Raw genomic sequence first — 19,842 nt, 5'->3', positions numbered from 1 at the left:
GCAAAGTGCTCCTGTGATTGCTATCATCAAAAGACATCAAATATTCTGCATATTACAGTATCAGGACATTTAGCTCAAATTCACCCCTAGTAACAGAGGGCCTGTTTTCTTATAAATTACTAAAGCCCTTATGTGACGTATAGAGCTTTATGTTACTACTGTACAGTGGGGTGAATTTCACCCAAAGACAGAGTATAGAGAGACTCGCCTCAGATTTTCTTATCTTATAAGCCGTTGACTAGAATACTCAGGGATTTCTATAAATAAATATAGAATTTGTCAAGTAAACAAAGTCTCATCAATAGGTGGAGGCAGATCACTTTCTTCTCATTGATGAATATATTTGATTTTTTTTCTGTGGAAAGGAAGAATGGCCCAATGAGTAGGGCACAAGCCTAGAGCTTGGGAAACCCAGCTTCAATGCTCTGCCCCCGACTCTCTCTGTGACCTTGGGCATGTCACTTAGCCTCACTGTGTCTCAGTTCCCCTTCTGTAAAATGGGAATGACAGCATTGCTGTGCCTCCTAGATGTGTTGTGAATATAGATTCAAGACTGTGAGGCATGGTGCTGTGATGGGGGGGGGTATATAGATACTGGAAAAGTTAAAAAAAATTCTGACAGATTTTCAGTATCATATTGTGACTGAATGCACCCCGTATTTACATCCTGCACACTACTGTAATAATCTTTGTGCAAAATATGCCTTGTGGGTTATCATTTGAAAACTAATCACTCACTGGTCAATAATATCATGGTGAAATGCATGTAACAACATTATGTGTGAAGTTATGAACATAAGCTGAAGGTATGACTGCAGTATGGTTACCAGACAAGTCTGGGGAGGGTAAACCAGTTTCTCAGAGACAAAGGATAAGCTGATGCCTTTAGCCAGCTGTCATCAAAGCTGATTGGCAATCATTGGTCAAGTGGCCATTCTTTGGCAATGAAGGAGGGCAGGAACAGATTGATTTCAATTTTAAAAAACGACAACATGGAACCTATTTCATCATGAGATTGCATGTCTCCATCCTAACAGCTGGAACGACTTTATCTAGGAGTAATTTAAAAGGGTGACTGGACTATAAATGGGAGGGGCAAAACACCCCAGGTATTCTTTCTCTCTCTCTGTCTCCATCTCTCGCTTACTCGCTCTTTCACCTGAGAAGACAACGGAACCAGGCATTGGACTTTGGGAGGGGTTCTGACCTCAGAATTTGGCCATCGCTGTTGCTGGGAACATTTGATAAGAATTTCACCTTGAACCAAGTCTAGTTTGGTTAATGTTAGTTACTAGAAAGCGTTTTATCTTTATTTCTCTTATAACCATTTCTGACTTTAATACCTTATACTTGTATCCACTTAAAATTTCTCTCTTTGTGGTTAAATAAACTTGATTTATTCTTTAACCAAAACTAATCCAGTGTTGTGTTTAAACTGAATTGTTTGCTAACTCCAATTGAAGTAGGAAACTGTTATACACTGACCCCTAACAGGGGAAACAAACCTAAAATATCTGAACTGTCCAGGAGAGGGCTGGACAATAAAGAATGCATGTTTTTTGGGGGGAAATTCAGGACTGGGAGTGTGTTGAGGTCACCCTGCAAGTAGTAACCAAGGTTGCTGGAAGCCAGAGTGTGATTGGAGGATGGCTGGCAGGCTGCAGCTATACACAAACACTGAAAGGCTGTTGGTGAGTGGCCCAGATGGGAGCTACAGCAGTAAAGCATTGGGAATCACTCAAGGTTGCAGGGCAGGTGTTGACACAACACCTCACTGGTCTGGATTGCACCCCAGAATGTCACGCCTATTTGAAATGTGTTGATCAACCAACCAATTTCCAGTGGAACGCTGTAAACATCATAAAAACAATCACTAGGTGTTGTTCTAATGGGTCCTCACATTGGCTTTCTCAACTGAGATTCCAGGGACTCAGCAGACTAAAGTAACCTGTTCTCATAGAGCTGAAGGACACTGATGGGACATTTTTGGAGAAGCTTACATTGTTGGTGCCCCGATATATCCGTTATATAGAAAAAAGGGCTTCAGGGTTGTCAATCGGACCCCTTTTGCCAGCACTAAACTCACACCAAAACATTAAAAATAATAATTAATATGTTAATAAGACTTATTTTGGCACTGAAACTATCACAGGTGTCCCTGGTTTTACAGCACAATCAGTGTTTTAGAATCAGGTATCAAATAGCTATTCAATGAGAAAATGCCATCTCAAAATTACCTGTTGCCAAAGATGATCTAGGAAGCCTTCTGAAAGGTCATATGCCTGATCTTGGGAGTATTTTCTTTGGGATGGTGAACACGCTCAGAATTCCACTGAAGTCAGTGACAAAGATCCTGTTGATTTCACTGGTGTGGGTTTAGGGCCATAGTCCCCAGTCCAGCAGAACATGTCTGCATATATATATCTCATAGAGCTGGAAGGGACCTTGAAAGGTCATCTTCATTAGCAGGACCAAGTACTGATTTTGCCCTAGATCCCTAAGTGGCCCCCTCAAGGATTGAACTCAAAACCCTGGGTTTAGCATGCCAATGCTCAAACCACTGAGCTATCCCTCCCCCAACTTTTATCCTTAACTTTTGTACGTTGAAGACAATGGGACTAAGTTAAGCACATGCTTAATTGCTTTGCTCTCCCTTTTTTCTAACTCATCTTTCTTCTTGTTCCCCATTTCTACTTTCACCAACTTGGCTTCAACCCATTCTTTAGTTCCTTCTTAGCTCTAGCCACCCCTTTTCTTCAGTTTTGTCCCAACTACTTTCCCTTCTTCCACTACCATGAACCCTCAAAGGCCACAAGAATTTTCCATTATTCTGCCCTAAAAAGTCTTAGTACATTTTCCCCCACCTCACTACTACAGTGTAATTCTTTCATTTCACCGCCACCTTCGTTAACTCTCTCACCACCCCACTCCGTCTTTCCCCCTGGTTTAAAGACTGACCGGCATTGTCAGCACTGGAAAAGCCACAGGGATATCTTTTTTCCATTGAAAATACCACAAGTACAATATTTCCAATGGAAATATTGTTTCCACTGAACACACCACAAGGACAGTGCTGCTGGGGTATCTAAATACGGAGATGAACTCATAATGGTCATGTTGGATTCATTAAAACTAAAGCCCCTTCTTTTTCAAAAACAGATTCGGAGTTGGAATTTTTATTTATGGTTTTAAAAACAAGAAAAAGAAAAAAACCAAGACTTGGACAGGGCCAGGACAATTTTGCACTTGCTTTGTGAGTAAAATATAAATAGGGTTTAGCAAGTGAAAAAAATTCCATTGAAGAAATGTTCAGAATGGCTCAACAACTGGAAAAGCAACTTTTTTTCTTTTCTTTTTTGTATAACATTTAAAGCTCCTTAGCAGCTGGGAAAGAAATGACTGTAAAAACACTTAACACTTACAACCACTCAGTGGCTGGAAAAGCGACTTGTTATAAACTTGATTTAACATTTCAGTGGCTGGAAAAGACATATATAGACATAAAACTGTAGCGTTCTATAGCTCTGTTTCTAGATATATAAATACAGATAATGTTCTGGATAAACACAAGCCTCCCAGGCATGTCTGGAGATGCCTCCACGGAAGAGGGTCAGTTTTGTTTCCATGCACAACATCCAAGATCTTGTTTTATTTCTAGGAGTTTAAAACTAAGCCATTTAAATTCCCATCGGTCTGAAATTTAGTACACTGTGTTGTCCACTTCAGTGCCCCCGCAATTATGTACCATACCGGGGGGAGTAATTAACCATTGGGGTAATTTGCCAAGGGTCATGGTGGATTCTCCATCACAGACAGTTTTTAAATCAAGATGGAAAGTTTTTCTAAAAGATCTGCTCTAGGGATTATTTTGGGGAAGTTCCATGGCCTGGGTCAGGGATCGGCAACCTTTGGCACGCGCCGGGTCGGTTTGTTTACCTGCCGTGTCCACAGGTTCGGCCGATCGCGGCTCCCACTGGGGGCGGCGGGAAGCAACGCGGGCCAAGGGATGTGCTGGTTGCTGCTTCCCACCGCCCCCATTCGCCTGGAGCAGCGAACCGCAGCCTCTGGGAGCCGCGATCGGCCGAACCTGCGGATGTGGCAGGTAAACAAACCGGCCCGGCCTGCCAGGGGGCTTACCCTGGCGAGCCGCGTGCCAAAGGTTGTCGATCCCTGGCTTGGGTTATACAGGAGGGCAGATTAAATGATCTCCATGGTCCCTTGTGGCCTTAGAGTCTATGAATCTATGAGGCTTGACAAAGCCCTGGCTGGGATGATTTAGTTGGGGATTGGTCCTGCTCTGAGCAGGGGGTTGGACTAGATGACCTCCTGAGGTCCCTTCCAACCCTGATATTCTATGATATTCTATGATTCTATGAATATCTTAAACCTTTTTAGATATAGGGCAGCAGAAAACATTTTGGGGGTGATTTTCTGATCTGTTCAAATAAACACCTTACTTAAACAATTGAAGCGCATTACATTCTGACATGAAAATAATATTATTAAGAATAAACAATATTAAAAATAAACTGCCATCATACTTCTCATCTGATAAGACACATGCTAGGCCAATTTTTTCTCCTGAAATGAATGGAATTGCACTGTTGTAACTGACAGTAGACTTCCACCCAACACAGTAACAAAGACAATATATAAGTATCCAATAAAAGGTTCTATTTAAGTGCAAAGCACTTTACAAATATTAATTAAGCTTAAGCTTAACAGCACCCCTGGGAGGTAAATGTGTAACTGTCTTTAAAGAAGGGACAATTGATTTATAGATTTTAAGGCAAGAAGGTAAAATAAATTAATATGACCTCCTGCATAATCCAAGCCAAAGAATCTCATCCAATCATTTCTGCATCACTCTGTTTGAGCTATAGCTGAGGTTCTCAAACTGTGGTCCGTGGATAGTTGCCCCTAAAGTGCACACCTGCGTGGCCACACATGAGAGAATGAAGGGCCACCCACCTAATTAGCAGAGCCACATAGGCGTGGCTCTGCTAATTAGGTGCCTGGACCTTGGAGAAGACGTACATGTAAGGTGAGGTAGTGGCCTTGGGAGGAATAGGGGGTAGGTGGGAGGGGGCAGTGGGGTGAGAAGAGGGGGTGGGGGGAATTTGGGATATACAGGGTTGCGGCGGTCAGAGAAAGAGGCGACTTACCCCAGCTCCAGAGCTGTGGCTGCCGGGGAAAGATGGCCCTCCTTCCCAGCCTCAGCTCTGTGTCCGCTGTGGTGAGAGAGATACTCCCCTTCTTCCCAGCCCCAGTTCGGGGCCTACTGTGGTGGGGGAGAGAACTTCCTCCTTCCCAGCCCCAGCTCGGGGGCCGCCGCCGCAGGGGAGAGAGGGCACATCCATCACACTAGAAAGGTAAGACTACTGATATTAAAATATGAGTTGTATGCTTTTATTTGTAGAAAAAAACCGTTAACTATTATTGGTTTTTTTATATAGCACTTTTATCCAAAGCATTTTACAATAGCTAGATAATGGTACAAATAACATTTGGAAAAATCATTAAATGGTCCGCCGAGACCCTCAGCAATTTTCAAGTGGTCCATGAAAAAAAAAATTTGAGCACGACTGAACTATAGCATATTTTTTAGCAAGATATGAAATCTAATGTACTGTGCAGAGAGGTTACAGACCTTGCCAAAAATCAAAGTAGCAGAACTGAGAACGATACTAATGCTAATGCTAATTATAATTCGCTCTTGCAGTCCCTGAACCATGAAACATTTCCATACATGAGAAAACTTTATGCATATGAGTAGCAGTGGGAATAACCATATGCATATAGTTCTGTGTACAAGTGTTTGCAGGATTGGGACTTAATAGTGGTTTTAATTAACTGAACCAAGCAGTTTCCTGCTCTAACAGCTAGAAAACACTCCGTCCCTATAATGGGCTCTCACACTCCGGCTTCATATTATCTTCCTACGTCATCAAGCCAAGCATGTCAATAACTAACAACCATCTGCAAGCCAAGCATGATGTAATTAATCACACACAATGGTATAAGTGGTCATGTTTGAGATATATGGTGTATTTATAAGCGCAGTTATTGCACTTATAACAATTATTCTACAATAGAACTGTTTAATATTAGTAATATAAATAGTTCAGTGAATTAAATACAGTTGTTAAATACAGGAATACAATCCTGTCTCCCAGCTGAACACAATCATGTGACGAATCATTAAGTTCTAATATATTCCCTTTAGGAAGTTAATAGTGCTCGGTCTGGAGCAGTGCTAACCAGTTAGATCACATGTGCAAATAAATGCATCTTGACTGCCTGCAGCTGAATTCAGTGTAAACTATTATTCCCCACCCAAGAGGGGAATAGTAATTATTTTATACCTCACATTTCATCACCCTATTTGAATGTTAGTTTTAAAAAACTGTTAAAATATAGAAATCTGTTGCAATGATAGATAGATATCTGGCTATTTTTGATTACAACATTCAGAACCTACATCTTATAAAATAAAAATTAATATGCTAGCTTTGTTAGGAACATTGCAGAGACTCTGGTAATCTTCTCTAGTTATCTAAGTCAGGGGTTCTCAGACTTCATTGCTCCACAACCCCCTTCTGACAACAAAAATTACTGCACGGCCCCGGGAGGGGGGACCTAAACCTGAGTCCATCTGAACCCCACTGCCCCAGGTGTGGGGGGGGGCAACACCATAGCCCAAGCCCCACCACCCTGGATGGGGGAGGGAGGGAGCCAACACCCAAAGGCTTCGGCCCCAGGCCTAGACCCCAGCAAGTCTAAGCCAGCCTTGGCGACCCCATTAAAATGAGACTGTGGGGTCCCGACCCACAGTTTAGAACCGCTGATCTAAGTGAAAATCAGAGATCTTTTAAACTCAGCTGCTGTTGGCTAATTGTTCACAAAACTGGAGAGATTATCTATAAGTATTTGGAGGCATATACTGCAAAGATGGAGAGAAATTGTTTAGGGTAACCAGAGGGGGAAAGGAAGGAGGGTATACCTAGAAACAATAGGGAGAATTTAAGAAAAGGTTTCCTAACAGTAAGATGCATTCGACAGTGGAATAGTTTTCTCTATGAAAGCAGTGGAAGCCTATTCCTTCAGTCATTAAATAATAGACTGGGCAAAGAATTAGCAAATAGAAGAATCTTCTACTGGTGGGAGAATGGGATGTAGGATCTAATAGGTCTTAGACAAGGAATTGTATATACATTAATGAAATCGCTATTGCCTCTGACTTTTAATTATCATAAGATCATAGAAGTCAATCACACTGGACCTAAAGAACCCAGGCATGTAATACAGCTTTATTACAAAAACCAAACACAACTATTGAGAACACGAGGGCTACTGGGAGCAAGAGAGACAGGATTTCATGGGCATACATAAGATACACAATCAAGTTAGCAGTAGGCCACAAAAGCCAATGGAGGTGAGGGGGTATAGGAGCCAAAGTTAGATCTGGAAAGTAAGAAACAAAAAGCAAGGAGGAAGAATCAAGAGAGTGGATGGGAGGGGAGAGGCTCGGAGGAGAGAGAAGAGGGTCCTGGAAAGGGCTCTTGCTTGGCAAGATCCATGGAAAATAAAATTACAGAATAAAAAACTGTTTTAAGAACAGTTCGTGATCCACTGCCAGCAGTAACTGATTTGTACATCAGGGGCTACAAGAAACAATGTTAACTGTAGTCTATGAATGAGCTTCCTTGTAGTACATTTTGTGTTTCCTGGATGCATAACCAGTTTTAAATCCTGGGCAAACAGTAACTCTGATCTTTATTGGCTTTTATACCCCAATTTAAATGTAAGCTAAGTCTTGACAAAGGCAGACACCTCTGAATACTGTGATGTTTGGAAGATGACGAGTATAGATAAGCCAGGCTTTTGTTGCTGTTGTGTTGTATGTTGGGGGGGGGGGGCTCTTTCTTTTTTCTGATGATTTTTCTAAATAGTTTATTTTAACTTTATATTTATAAAATGTAAAACATCCCATAATTATAGAATACAAAATGGTTAAGCAAGTTATATATGTTAGAGCAGCGTTTCTCAAACAGGGGTCGCCGCTTGTGCAGGGAAAGCCCCTGGCGGGCCGGGCCGGTTTGTTTACCTGCCCCGTCCGCAGGTCCAGCCGATCGCGGCTCCCACTGGCTGCAGTTCGCTGCTCCGGGCCAATGGGAGCTGCTGGAAGCGGTGGCCAGTAAGTCCCTCGGCCTGCGCTGCTTCCAGCAGCTCCCATTGGCCTGGATCAGCGAACCGCAGCCAGTGAGAGCCGCGATCGGCCAGACCTGCGGATGGGGCAGGTAAACAAACCAGCCTGGCCCGCCAGGGGCTTTCCCTGCACAAGCGGCGACCCCTGCTTGAGAAACACTGTGTTAGATGGACACTACCATGCCATCCAGAGTCTTGGGGGAGTGGGAAGGAAACATAATCTGCTGCATTGTATCAGATACTTGAATGACCTTCGAAGTTTATAGAATGCCATCCGGGAGGCTTCTTAACAGAACCAGCTCTTTGGGTCTGATTCTGTACTGGGGAAATATCTCTTTAACTTCCCCCCCTCAAATTCACATGTCACACATAGGTTCAAGTTCCAGAGATTTTAAATGAAAATCCCTAACTAAGATCCCAACCACACCATAAATTTTATCAGCAGCTCAGTGGTAAATACATTTGCAGTCAGTCTTTGCCTTTTTTAACAACGCAGTGGTATTTCAGATGTCTCTAGGCCTGGTTCAGAAACGCTTGCACATTATGAGCACCGTTTACTCATGCTTATGATCACATCGAGGAGTCAATGCTACACAGTGTGAATTAAGCGTTAACAACTGGGCCCAGATTTTGACATCATCACCCTGAGTAGGACTTTACTCCTAGAATAGTCCCATTTGGGACTAATCACAGAAGGCCAGATTCTAGTACTCTTGCTCTGTTTTAGTAGCAGCTTATTCCACAAATAGTCCTATTGACTTATACTGGTATTGTTCAATGTAGCTTAATGGTATCAGAATCTGGCCTTGTAACTCCACAACTATTTCATATTCTAAGTAGAGAAAAAAAATGGCACCTCATCGACTTCTGGGACAAAGCCAGCTCTACATGTAACTTTTTTAAGCAATTTGTTATGGCCTGGGTAAAAATAAGGTTATGGTTGATTAATTGTGAATGAAGTTATTGTATAAGGTGCCCATTGCGAAAACATTGGACGGAGAGGTCCATCACTTCAATGCGTGTCCATGGTGTTGAAGATGCAAAGTTTGATGTAAATATTTATGTAAATATTATGATTGAACTACAGTTGATTCAGAGGGAACTCATTAACATCTGGCTACAATATTGCTGTTAATGACATGTGGGGGTCACTGTTTTGTGAGCATCGTTGCCTTTAGCTGCAACAAGGAGACAATTGGTATTGTGGCTAAAAAGCTGGCCTAGAAGATTTGGGTTTTATTCCCAGTGCTTCCACTCACCTGTTACATGACCTTGGGCAAGATCCTTCACCTTTCTGTGCCTCTTTTCCCGCTTCCAGACTTTCTCTATTTAGATTGTAATCATGGAGCTGATAAGGAATTTTTCAGCAAATGATTTTTCATCAAAAAATGCTGATTTGTTGAAACCTAGTCTATTTGTGATTGGGGCCAGGTTCAGCAAATTTCGTGACTTGAAAAAAATCTAAAGGAATTTTTTTTTTCAAAATGTTTCATTGAAACATTTTTCCAGATTGAAATTACGCTGTTTCAAAATGTAAGTTAATTAAACTGGAGCCAGGAAGGTTTTTTCTAAAAGATCGAAATAAAAATGAAATATTGCAAGTCATCCAATCAAAATGTTTTAATTGACTCAGTTTTTTTAAAAAATCAGTATTTTAGATCATGAATATTTTTGAGATTTTTAACTTTTCATCCCAATTCTAGATACGAAAAATTTTGAAGCCTCCAAAATATTCACAGAACAGTTGTCAACTTTCACGTGGTAAATAAACACCTCGACTTTCACAATAAGCCAAAAATTAAGCTAATCCCATTTCAAAACAAGGCCAAAACAGGCCAATCCCTCAGAACCCCAACACTCGAAGTGACTAGATCCCCCAGCGTGCAGTCTGGGACTGTTGTGGTCCCGCTGTGCACCCCTGATTCTCTCCTCTCCTTGCCCCTGCTTGCCCCCCCCCCTTCCTCTGCTTGCCAGGAGCTGATCAAAACAAAAGAAGCAACAAGCTACAAGCCAAACAAGCAACAAGCTACAAGCCAAAAACTAGCCAACAAGCAACTCACAAGCCAATTAAGCCAAAAACAAGTCCAATTTCTGTGTTTTTTTTCCCACGGGTTTGGCATGTCTGATCACAGGATGGGACAACTGTTTCCCACCCAGTTCTGTGTAAGCTCTTTGTTTTACTGTAATCCCCAAATCAAGATCAAGGCCCAACTGTGCTGGATATAGTAAGAGACTATATAGTATGTGCTAGATATAGTAAGAGCCACAAACAATAATAAGGGAGCTATAAACAGGTTGGGAGTAACTTTGGGTATCTCCCATTCCAGGACATTTCTCCAGCACCAGAGAGGAAGAATATTCAGTGCTCTTTATTGATTCTAGAGCAGTCATTAAAAAATGGTCTGATGGAAGAACACTTATTTATCATCTTCTTTCCTTCTCAAGGGAAGAGGCTACCAACGGTAGACACTTAAAGGGTCTATAAGTCTTGAATAGGTAAATGGTGGGTATCTTTCTTCTGGAGTCTACATGGTATAATCAGGCCCAAGAAACAAGAGAGACACAACAAAAGAAATAAAGCTAATGATTAGATCTCCTATAAATCTCTGAATTTTTACTGTGGTGCTTAGAATATGGAAGACTTTTTCAGAAGTCCCCAGGTTTGAGTTGCGCTATAAAAAACAATGCTGCTGAAGATCAACACCAATCAGAAATGTTAATGCTTTTGTTAACACTTCATCATTTTCCTAAAATCTAATCTGTATGCAGTCCAATGCTGATCTCACTATCATATTTGAAATGTAGCTAGATTAAAATCCATCAGCAATTTGAATTAGAAACTTATTTGATCAAGAGTAAAAGTGGCCTGAGAAACAGACCAATTTTGGATGCCAAAAAAACAAAAAACAAGACCAAGTACAATGGTTTTTGGACCTCCATAAAAGTTGGGAACCCTTATTGGCAGCCATAAAGTTAGAATATTTGATCTTCACTGTTTGACGTCAAGAATGGCTTTTAAACCTCCCGGTATTTGGCTGGTTCCCTGTTTAACATTTAAGGCACTTATAGATATCATAGTTAACAATGTTGATCAAACATACCGGTCAATAATTATAGGAAAAACATGCACCTTACTGTAAAAGCCATATACCAGTTCATGTGTTTTTCTCTCCCCCTCGATCCTTGAAATCAAGTGGGTTTTACTTTATGAAATAGCCAAAAATATAATTCTTCAGATGCATGCTGCTCCTTTTGGCAAGTTTTGTGTATATCTTCATGTAAATTCATTAGTGTTTTATTGGGCTTGTTGAAAAAGGATTGGGAAGCAATTTTTGGAAAAAAAACAAAAATAGAGATTTTGGGATTTTTCAGGAATAAAAGACAAAATATGTGACTTTACTAAACAAAAATGACAAACTTTTTCAGTTTCTGAGCTTTTTATTTTTCTAGTTTAGATATTTTCCTCCTGTTCGCTCTCTCTTTTCTTGCCCCTTCCCCTCCCTTTTTCAGTGGTAAAATAGAAAAAGGGGGAATATAAGTACAAAGGGGGAAAAGAAGGGAAAAACAAAGAAAAAGAAACAATTCAGATTTTGATTTTTTTCCTCCAAAAATCTGAAAAATTCAGAAAACACAAAAATTTTCCATGTACATTTTTATTTCAAAAAGCCATTTTCTTTATATAAAAAATTGTGACCAGATGTTGTGTTTTCTATATACTAACATCTTGATTTCTGATTGGAGAGACTCAAGCACTCTGTATAGTTATAATTGGAATGACCAGTGCCCCATGTAACTAGAACATTACAGGAACCAACCTCCTTGAGTTTCTTACTATTCCGCTTAAACATGGAACAATGACCCAGAGATGAGAAAGTGGAATAGAAGACAAAGAAGAACTACAATGTGATAAGAGAAAATAAGGAAGGATGAGGATTAATTTGAAGATCTTATTTTTTAAAAAATGAAGGAGGCACAGTATTCATTGTGTTTTCACTGGGAAAATTTGGAGCTTTTTTTTCAAATTTTTCCAGTTTTAAATGGAGTTCATAGCTTCAAAGGAATCCTTGTGATGATCTAATCTGAACTCATGCATAACAAAGGCTATAGAATTTACCTCATTAATTCGTGCTTCCCATATAATAGCTGCACATGAACTGGAGCGTATCTTTTAGAAAAAAAATCCAATCTGGATTTTAAAATGTCCAGTGATGGAGAATCCACCACAACCCTTGGTAAATTGTTCCAATGATTAATTACCCTCATTACTGAACATTTGCAGCTTATATCTAGTCTGAATTTGTCTAGCTTCAACTCCAACTACCGCTTCTTCTTTCATCTTTGTCTGCTAGATCAAAGAGTCCTCTATTATAAAATGTCTGTTTCCTGAGTAGCTATTTACAAGTTATGATCCAGTCACCTCTAACCTTCTCTTTAATAAACTAAACAGATTGGGCACTTTAAGTCTTTCACCAGGCTTTCCAAATCTTCACTCATTTTCCTCACTCTTCTCTGAACCCTCTCCAAGTTTTCACCATTTCAACAGCAGTGTGACTGAGGGGCAATATTGGCTCAGTATATTTCCATTTCAAAGTTTTGGCCCATACCAGATTGGTATGTTTTGCACAGTTCTGTGTTACCTTCGAGCTTTCTGGTCCTGTTTAGATTCTCCCTTCTCAAATGGCTCTACAATCATTGCCCACACTGCTCTATCTCTGCACATTGTCACCTAGTTCCCATTGGTCTGATATAACATCTATGAGCCTGCTGGCAGATGCTACTGTGCTACTGGTAAGCAGTGTGCTATGTACAGATATTTAGAGCACTCTGGGATGGAAGACCAAAAAAAAAAAAAGCTCACTCCATTTTTATTAATCAAGTTCACAGCCAACCGTATGGCCCAAAGATGGAAGCTGCCAGAAGCCAGTAAGTGAACACTTCAATCTCCCTGATCATTCTATTACAGATTTAAAAGTCACTGTCATTGAACAAAAAAACTTCAGAAACAGACTTCAAAGAGAAACAGCAGAACTAAAATTCATTTGCAAATTTAACACCATTAATCTGGGCTTGACTAGGGACTGGGAGCGGCTGGCTCATTACAGAAGCAGCTTTTCCTCTCCTGGAATTGACACCTCCTCATCTATTATTGGGAGTGGACTATATCCACCCTGATTGAACTGGCCCTGTCAACACTGGTTCTCCACTTGCGAAGTAACTCCCTGCTCTCCATGTGTCAGTGTGTAATGCCTGCATCTGTAACTTTCACTCTATGCATCTGAAGAAGTGAGGTTTTTACCCACGAAAGCTTATGCCCAAATAAATCTGTTAGTCTTTAAGGTGGCACCAGACTCCTTGTTGTTTTTGTAGATACAGACTAACATGGCTACCCCCTGATAACTGGAACAGTGTAATGTTCTGAGGCCTGCAAACACTATTAATTATTTATTATGATTATTATTTATTAAGACTGTGGTGTCAAATCTTTAATAAATGAGCATTTCCTTTGTGAGACCTTAGTATCACTCCTTTACTCGCCCTTTATGGTATCAACAGAGGCCCTTTAGTTCGACTGACATACATGCCTCAGTTAAAATGCATTGTAGTCTGTATTTATTCATTAGATTCTTGGCAACAGGTTGGGTTTGTTAAAGGAATTGCTTCATTTTATGCAATACGTTTGGGAGATTATTTCATACGATCTTTGCTCCGTCATTCTGATATAAGACATTTTGGCAGGCCACTTGAAAACACGGTGATGTTTATTTGTATTTATTTAGACTTAAAATAATGAAGATGCCTCGCCACGGTTCGAGGTGCCCTAACATAATTAGTTATGTAATAAATGCTATTAAATTAAACCTCAGCAGCATTAAAATCATCAGTTGCACAGGAACTCAGCCAGCCATCTATTTACCCCCTTCATCACGTAGCATAGTAACAGTTAAGTTTATGGATAGGATATGATGAGAGATGGGTAAATGGACTGCCTCTAGGACTGCGAGCCAAACAATCCTGGGTTCAAGGACTACTCTATGTGGCTTTCAGGAGGTTGTTAATTATTTTTGCTTCAATTTCCCAGTGTGTAAAATGGGGGTTATAGCTAATCAGAAGGGTGTTGTAAGTAGTAGTTTTATGTGGATGTAACAAACAGTCGGAAGGAATGGGGCAGGGCAAACAAGAGGAACAGTCAGAGGAAATATATGGTTACACAGCCTAGCAGTGAGAATAAATTCCCATGAGAGAACAAGGCAGCACTGGCCAGGGGGTGGAGTAGATGACCTAAGTTTTTTTGCCTCTGTGATTCTATTGTTCTTCCACACCCTCTGCTGGGTGTTTAAGGAGGTAATTAGAGCCCCATGTTAAATGAAGTCCGAAATCCAGTGTAGGTTTTTTTCTCTGACTTCATTCCAGTGAAGTGAAGCAGCAGACCAAGAAGAGAGTTCCGTTTTCTATGGGTTCTTTCATATTCAGATTATCTCAGAGTGCTTTGTAGTAATGAGTCAGACGGTAGTAATACAGGAACTGTTGTAGGCAAAAGCCAGAGCCATTATGTGCTCATTGCAATAGCTCACAATAGCTTTGGATGTTTGAGACCATTGTACTGAGAGGAGGCCAAGACACAAGGTTTTCCCTTATTCTACTAATTCTGCCATGGGACAGTTAACCTAGAGACAATCAAGACCTTGCATGTCTAAAAGTAAAGTATTCCTAGTACATCATGGCAAGGGTTAGGAATGTAATACAAAAATCTCAGGCACATCCTTGGCTGGTGCAAATTGTCATGCCCAATATGTCTAGAAATTCACAAGCCAGTAGATCTGGGTGATGCTAGGGAGAAGTTCACCCCAGGCAAAGAAGTTCAGCAATAGGCTTACATGTCACTTTAGGTCTAGTTTGAGGACCGACGTGGGTTTTAAAGGAGGCATAGATATTGTGCTGGACCTCAACACAGGAGTAAATTTCACCCATTATCTCCAAGATACAAATCAGACCAGATAATTTTTTAAAATCATGTTTTGACATCCCACCCCAGCCTGTAAGGGGTGCAGGCTTTACATTTGCCAATAGAAGGCTGAAATTAAAACAGAACCACAAATAAATAAATAAATAAAGCCAGCTTCCAGCAACTGCTCACTCTGAACAACTTGAATTGTGGTTTATGTAATGTACAAATGCTGAAGAAAAAACAAGAATACATCCTGCAGCTGAAAAACAAGGTTTGCACGATTGTAAGAGAGAGCCACATAGTCACCCTGAGCATTCCTTTGACTTCGCATGCCCAAGCAAAAACTAAAATAAAATCAGTTGATCAACCTAAATCCTGATGGTATTTTCAGACATCCCTCTTGATGTGGTTGCAGATTGGAAAGCAACTTGACATTTCATAGCTTAGATATTTCCTCCATTGCTTTCTGCTTTCAGGCCTAAATCGTTTCCACCAGGAAAGAGTTGCCAACTGGATGAAATTGGAACCAGAGTGGATGTTATAAAATACAGGTAGCTCAGTCCACTGTGTGTGATGTCGCCTCATGTTTTGTTTTGTTTTTCATTTTAGTCTCCTGGTATCCCAGCAGAGTCTCTGAAATCTGCAGTGTGGCACGACCCATCTTTTCATTAATATTTCCACGTTTATAAAGGAAGAGAAACATGCTTGAGGGTGGGTGCGTGTGCCCAGGCATGTGAGTGAGTATGCTTTAGCTTTTGATTGCAAACTGGAAAAATGCACAGTGGTTTTTTGTTTTGGTTTGTTTTTTTGATGCAATATTAGTCTTCCCGGCTGGATTGGGGTGAAGGGTCACACTTTATCCCTCAAGAGTTTTGATGGAAATTATACACCTGTGTAAAATGATCACTCAAAACTATTTTTAAGAACATGGATGGGGAAATGTTTCAATTCTACAACTGCATACCCTTGCAGTCTACACAGAGACAACATCGTTGGATCCAAGACCCTGAATCTGACAATTATCTTGTTTTACCACTAAAGAAGGACATCGGCCGTAAAAGGGGAAGTTGCTATGCTTTCCTTGCCCTGTTTAGCTTTGTCCTGAGCAAGGAAATCTGTGGGTTTCTAGTTATTGAGATCAAGATATATTGCAGCTGTCTTGTCTTTTACAGTTTAGGAAATTACCTCCAGCTCTGTTGTCCTCCTAGGATTTCTCCTTCTCATGGGGCTTTGATAGCTGACTTAGATAAAATAAATTCAATGCATTTACTTCAGTGGGAGCTGCTAGGCACTCAGCACTTTTGGAAACCTGGCCAGTGATTCTGATGCCTAAATGGAGCCCCGGGTTTTATAAGTGGACTCCAATTTGGAGTGCCTCCGTTTTGATTGTCTACATTTAGACACAGTGGCCCCAATTTTCAACTTCAGACGAGGCGTGCAAAGCACAACTTAAGAGGTGGGGTGAAGGGTTCAAAGGTAGCCTTAAGCTACCACTACAATTCCCTGAGCTTGGATTGGTTGTGCACTTGGCACAATTTAGAGCAGCCCTTACCGGGTGCCAATGGTATTAAGGGGCCATTAAGACAGACAAGGTTACTGGGGTGCAGGGAAGCTCCATACAATTCTCTATGCCAGCCACCAGGTTAGAGAGTATCGTGGGAGCCATGACTCTGGTTCTAAGCTGCCAGAAGATTCTCCTACAGCGGGCAACCCTCCTGTGGTCATCTCTGCTCTCTTTAGAGCCATGTTGCAAGAGCAGCAGAGCACTAATTGACCTTAACCCAGCAAAAGACAATGCGGCCAGTGTTTAAAAGTGGGCAAACAAAAATGGAAATATCCAAAACTATACGCCAGTTAATGTAGGCTTCAGTGAATTGCACAAGCTCACACAATGAGCCCGTGACAGGACAAGGAATAGAACCGAGGCATCCTGACTCCCCGTCTTCTGCTCTAACCACTATACCCCATTATTTTATTGTCGAAATATTTATGGAGATGCCTTCCTTCCTTCGGCATTTCATTGCAATTACTTTATTAGTGTGGAACACAAGGAAATGTTCTTTTCGAACTATTACCTGCCTAACCAAAAATTGTGTCATCTGTAATAATAGCATGCCAAGGTATGGTCCTAAAGGAAAGATGCTTTGTTTAGATATACTGTGGTCTGACTACATGATTGACCAGAGCTGTGACTCTCCCAGGCGAGAGTACAAGTATTGTTACTTGTGTGGGACTTTGCATTTCAGTGATACTGAGAATGATCATTCACTGCCAATGCTCAAAGCTTGGAGCAGGTTTCTTTAGGAAGTAACTCTGGTAAAACATCCGCTGTAGTATGTAAACATTTTTTTCCCTCTTCGGTATAGTCAAAAATTAAAAAAAGGAACTGTGTAAACATCTCAGAGCTGCTTTGCTTGTCCTTCACTCCTGAACCACAAAGTAGAAAGCTCAATTCAGGAGCTGGTACATACTGTAACTTCCTTCTGATCTGTGATCCAGCACAAATACAGAAATCAAGTCATATTTCCAACAAGTCAGTCCAGGTTCTCAGAGAGGAAAAAAGTCCTTAGGAGCTGACCCAGAGCTGACCTTGCATTATAATAGACCTCTTGAAACAGGTGTTGCCAAGGAACTCACAAAACAATGTGAGAAGTGGGAAAATACCAACACCACAAAAGCATTTACATTGTTACCAACCTTTGGAGGAAGTATTCTTTATTCCAGGTCCTAAAATGTATCCGTTAAAATAATCTATACTAACTACAACATTGTGTATGTGTGTCTATCTGTGTGCACATACAAACAGAATTAACATATGCATGTCCATTTATTCTTAAAAGATCCTTCCACGCCACCAACCTGAATGTTGCTGTCTCTTGGGAATAACTAATATATCAGATTCTCTGCAACTCAGAGTTATTTGGTGCAGACATACAATAACGATTTAACAGAAATATAGTGGCTTCTGAAATGATGTGCGATTCTTATGCTAAACCACTATTAATAAGGCCTTTTAAAAAATGGCTACCTGCAGAAGAATTGTACAGAGAACATGCAGATGATATGGTCAGCTAACATACAAAGGGCACCGTCTCCCCATGAGATGTGATTTGTTGGTCTTCTGGTTTGTTTCAATCAGCTGTTAACCTCCTTATAAACCAAGGATGGAGTCATAAAACCATCTAGTCTATCCCTCTGTGCTGAGGCAGGATTAAATCTATTTAGACCATCCCTGACAGATGTTGGTCTAACCTGTTCTTAAAAACCTCCAATGACAAGGATTCCACAACCTTCCTAAGTAACCTGTTTCCAGTGCTTAACTGTCCTTATAGTTGGATTTTTCCCCCCTAATATCTAACCTAAAATCTCTGTTGCTGCAAATTAAGCCACTTACTTCTTGTCCTACCCTCAGTGGACAGGGAGAACAATTGATCACCATCCTCTTTATAACAACCTTTCATATATTAGAAAACATGGCCTATAAGACAAGGTTGAAAGAATTAGGCATATTTAGTCCAGAGAAGAGAAGACTGAAGACTTTTATCAGGTCCCCCCTCAAAGTCTTTTATCATCTTTGTTGCTCTCCTCTAGACCCTCTCTCATTTATCCACATCTCTGTTAAAGTGTGATGCCCAAAACTGGACACAGTGATGCAGCTGAGGCCTCACTATTACTGAATAGAGAGGACCAATTACTTCCCATGTCCTCCTGTTAATACAACCCAGAATGACATTTCCCTACTGAAATAGTTGAAATGGCATCTATTACTGGCATGCTGCTTAGTTTGAGATGATTTTGATGCAAGATTAGGGGAAAATACTTTAAAAAGCCAACCCCCTGATCTTTTCCTTTAATGCTTATAAACACTGCCAAATACAGCTTATCATCCATCCCAAGTTTACACAATCAGTTGTTTGGAGAAATGTATTGAAGAAATGCTGGTTGACCAAATCTGGATTAAAGAAAAAAAAGGACTTCAAGTAAAAAGCAAGGAGATTAATTTAGGGTCTGGTTGACTCAAGGGGCATGGAGACTGGCTATGGAGCCTTTCATCTTTAGCTGATTCATACCATCCCCAAATAGGTGTACCACTTAGCACAGGGGTTCTCAAACTAGGGGTCGGGACTCCTCAGGGGGTCGTGAGGTTATTACATGGGGGGGTCACGAGCTGTCAGCCTCCACCCCAAACTCCGCTTTGCCTCCTGCATTTATAATGGTATTAAATATATTTTAAAGTGTTTTTAATTTATAAGGGGGGTCGCACTCAGGGGCTTGCTATGTGAAAGGTTTGAGTGGTTCTCAAATACAAAAGTTTGAGAGCCACTGACGTAGCAGATCCTTAGAGGCCGATGTGAAATGAGCTGATAACCTTGGCGCAGTGTCCATATCACAAAATCTATCCTGGGGCTGCATTGGGAAATCTTCACTCTGTAGACAGAGGCCCTGATCCAGCGAAGCAATCACAAATTGTTGCAAAGCTACTAATAAATCTTGGCTACAATAGGCCTTACGTTATACACAGAGTTAAGCAGTGCTTAAGTACTTTGCATAAGCAGGGCTATTATTATTGTTCATTCATAAAAATACAGGGTAGGATTCTCGAATGAGCATAAAGGAGTTAGGCACCTAAATCTTATCGACATTCCTTGGAAATCCTCTATGAAAATCACATACCAGAGGCCTTCCGC

This window comes from Chrysemys picta, chromosome 12 (genome assembly GCF_011386835.1).
Source record: "Chrysemys picta bellii isolate R12L10 chromosome 12, ASM1138683v2, whole genome shotgun sequence".
Classification (NCBI taxonomy): domain Eukaryota; kingdom Metazoa; phylum Chordata; order Testudines; family Emydidae; genus Chrysemys; species Chrysemys picta.
Note: the sequence above shows the minus strand (reverse complement) of the source record.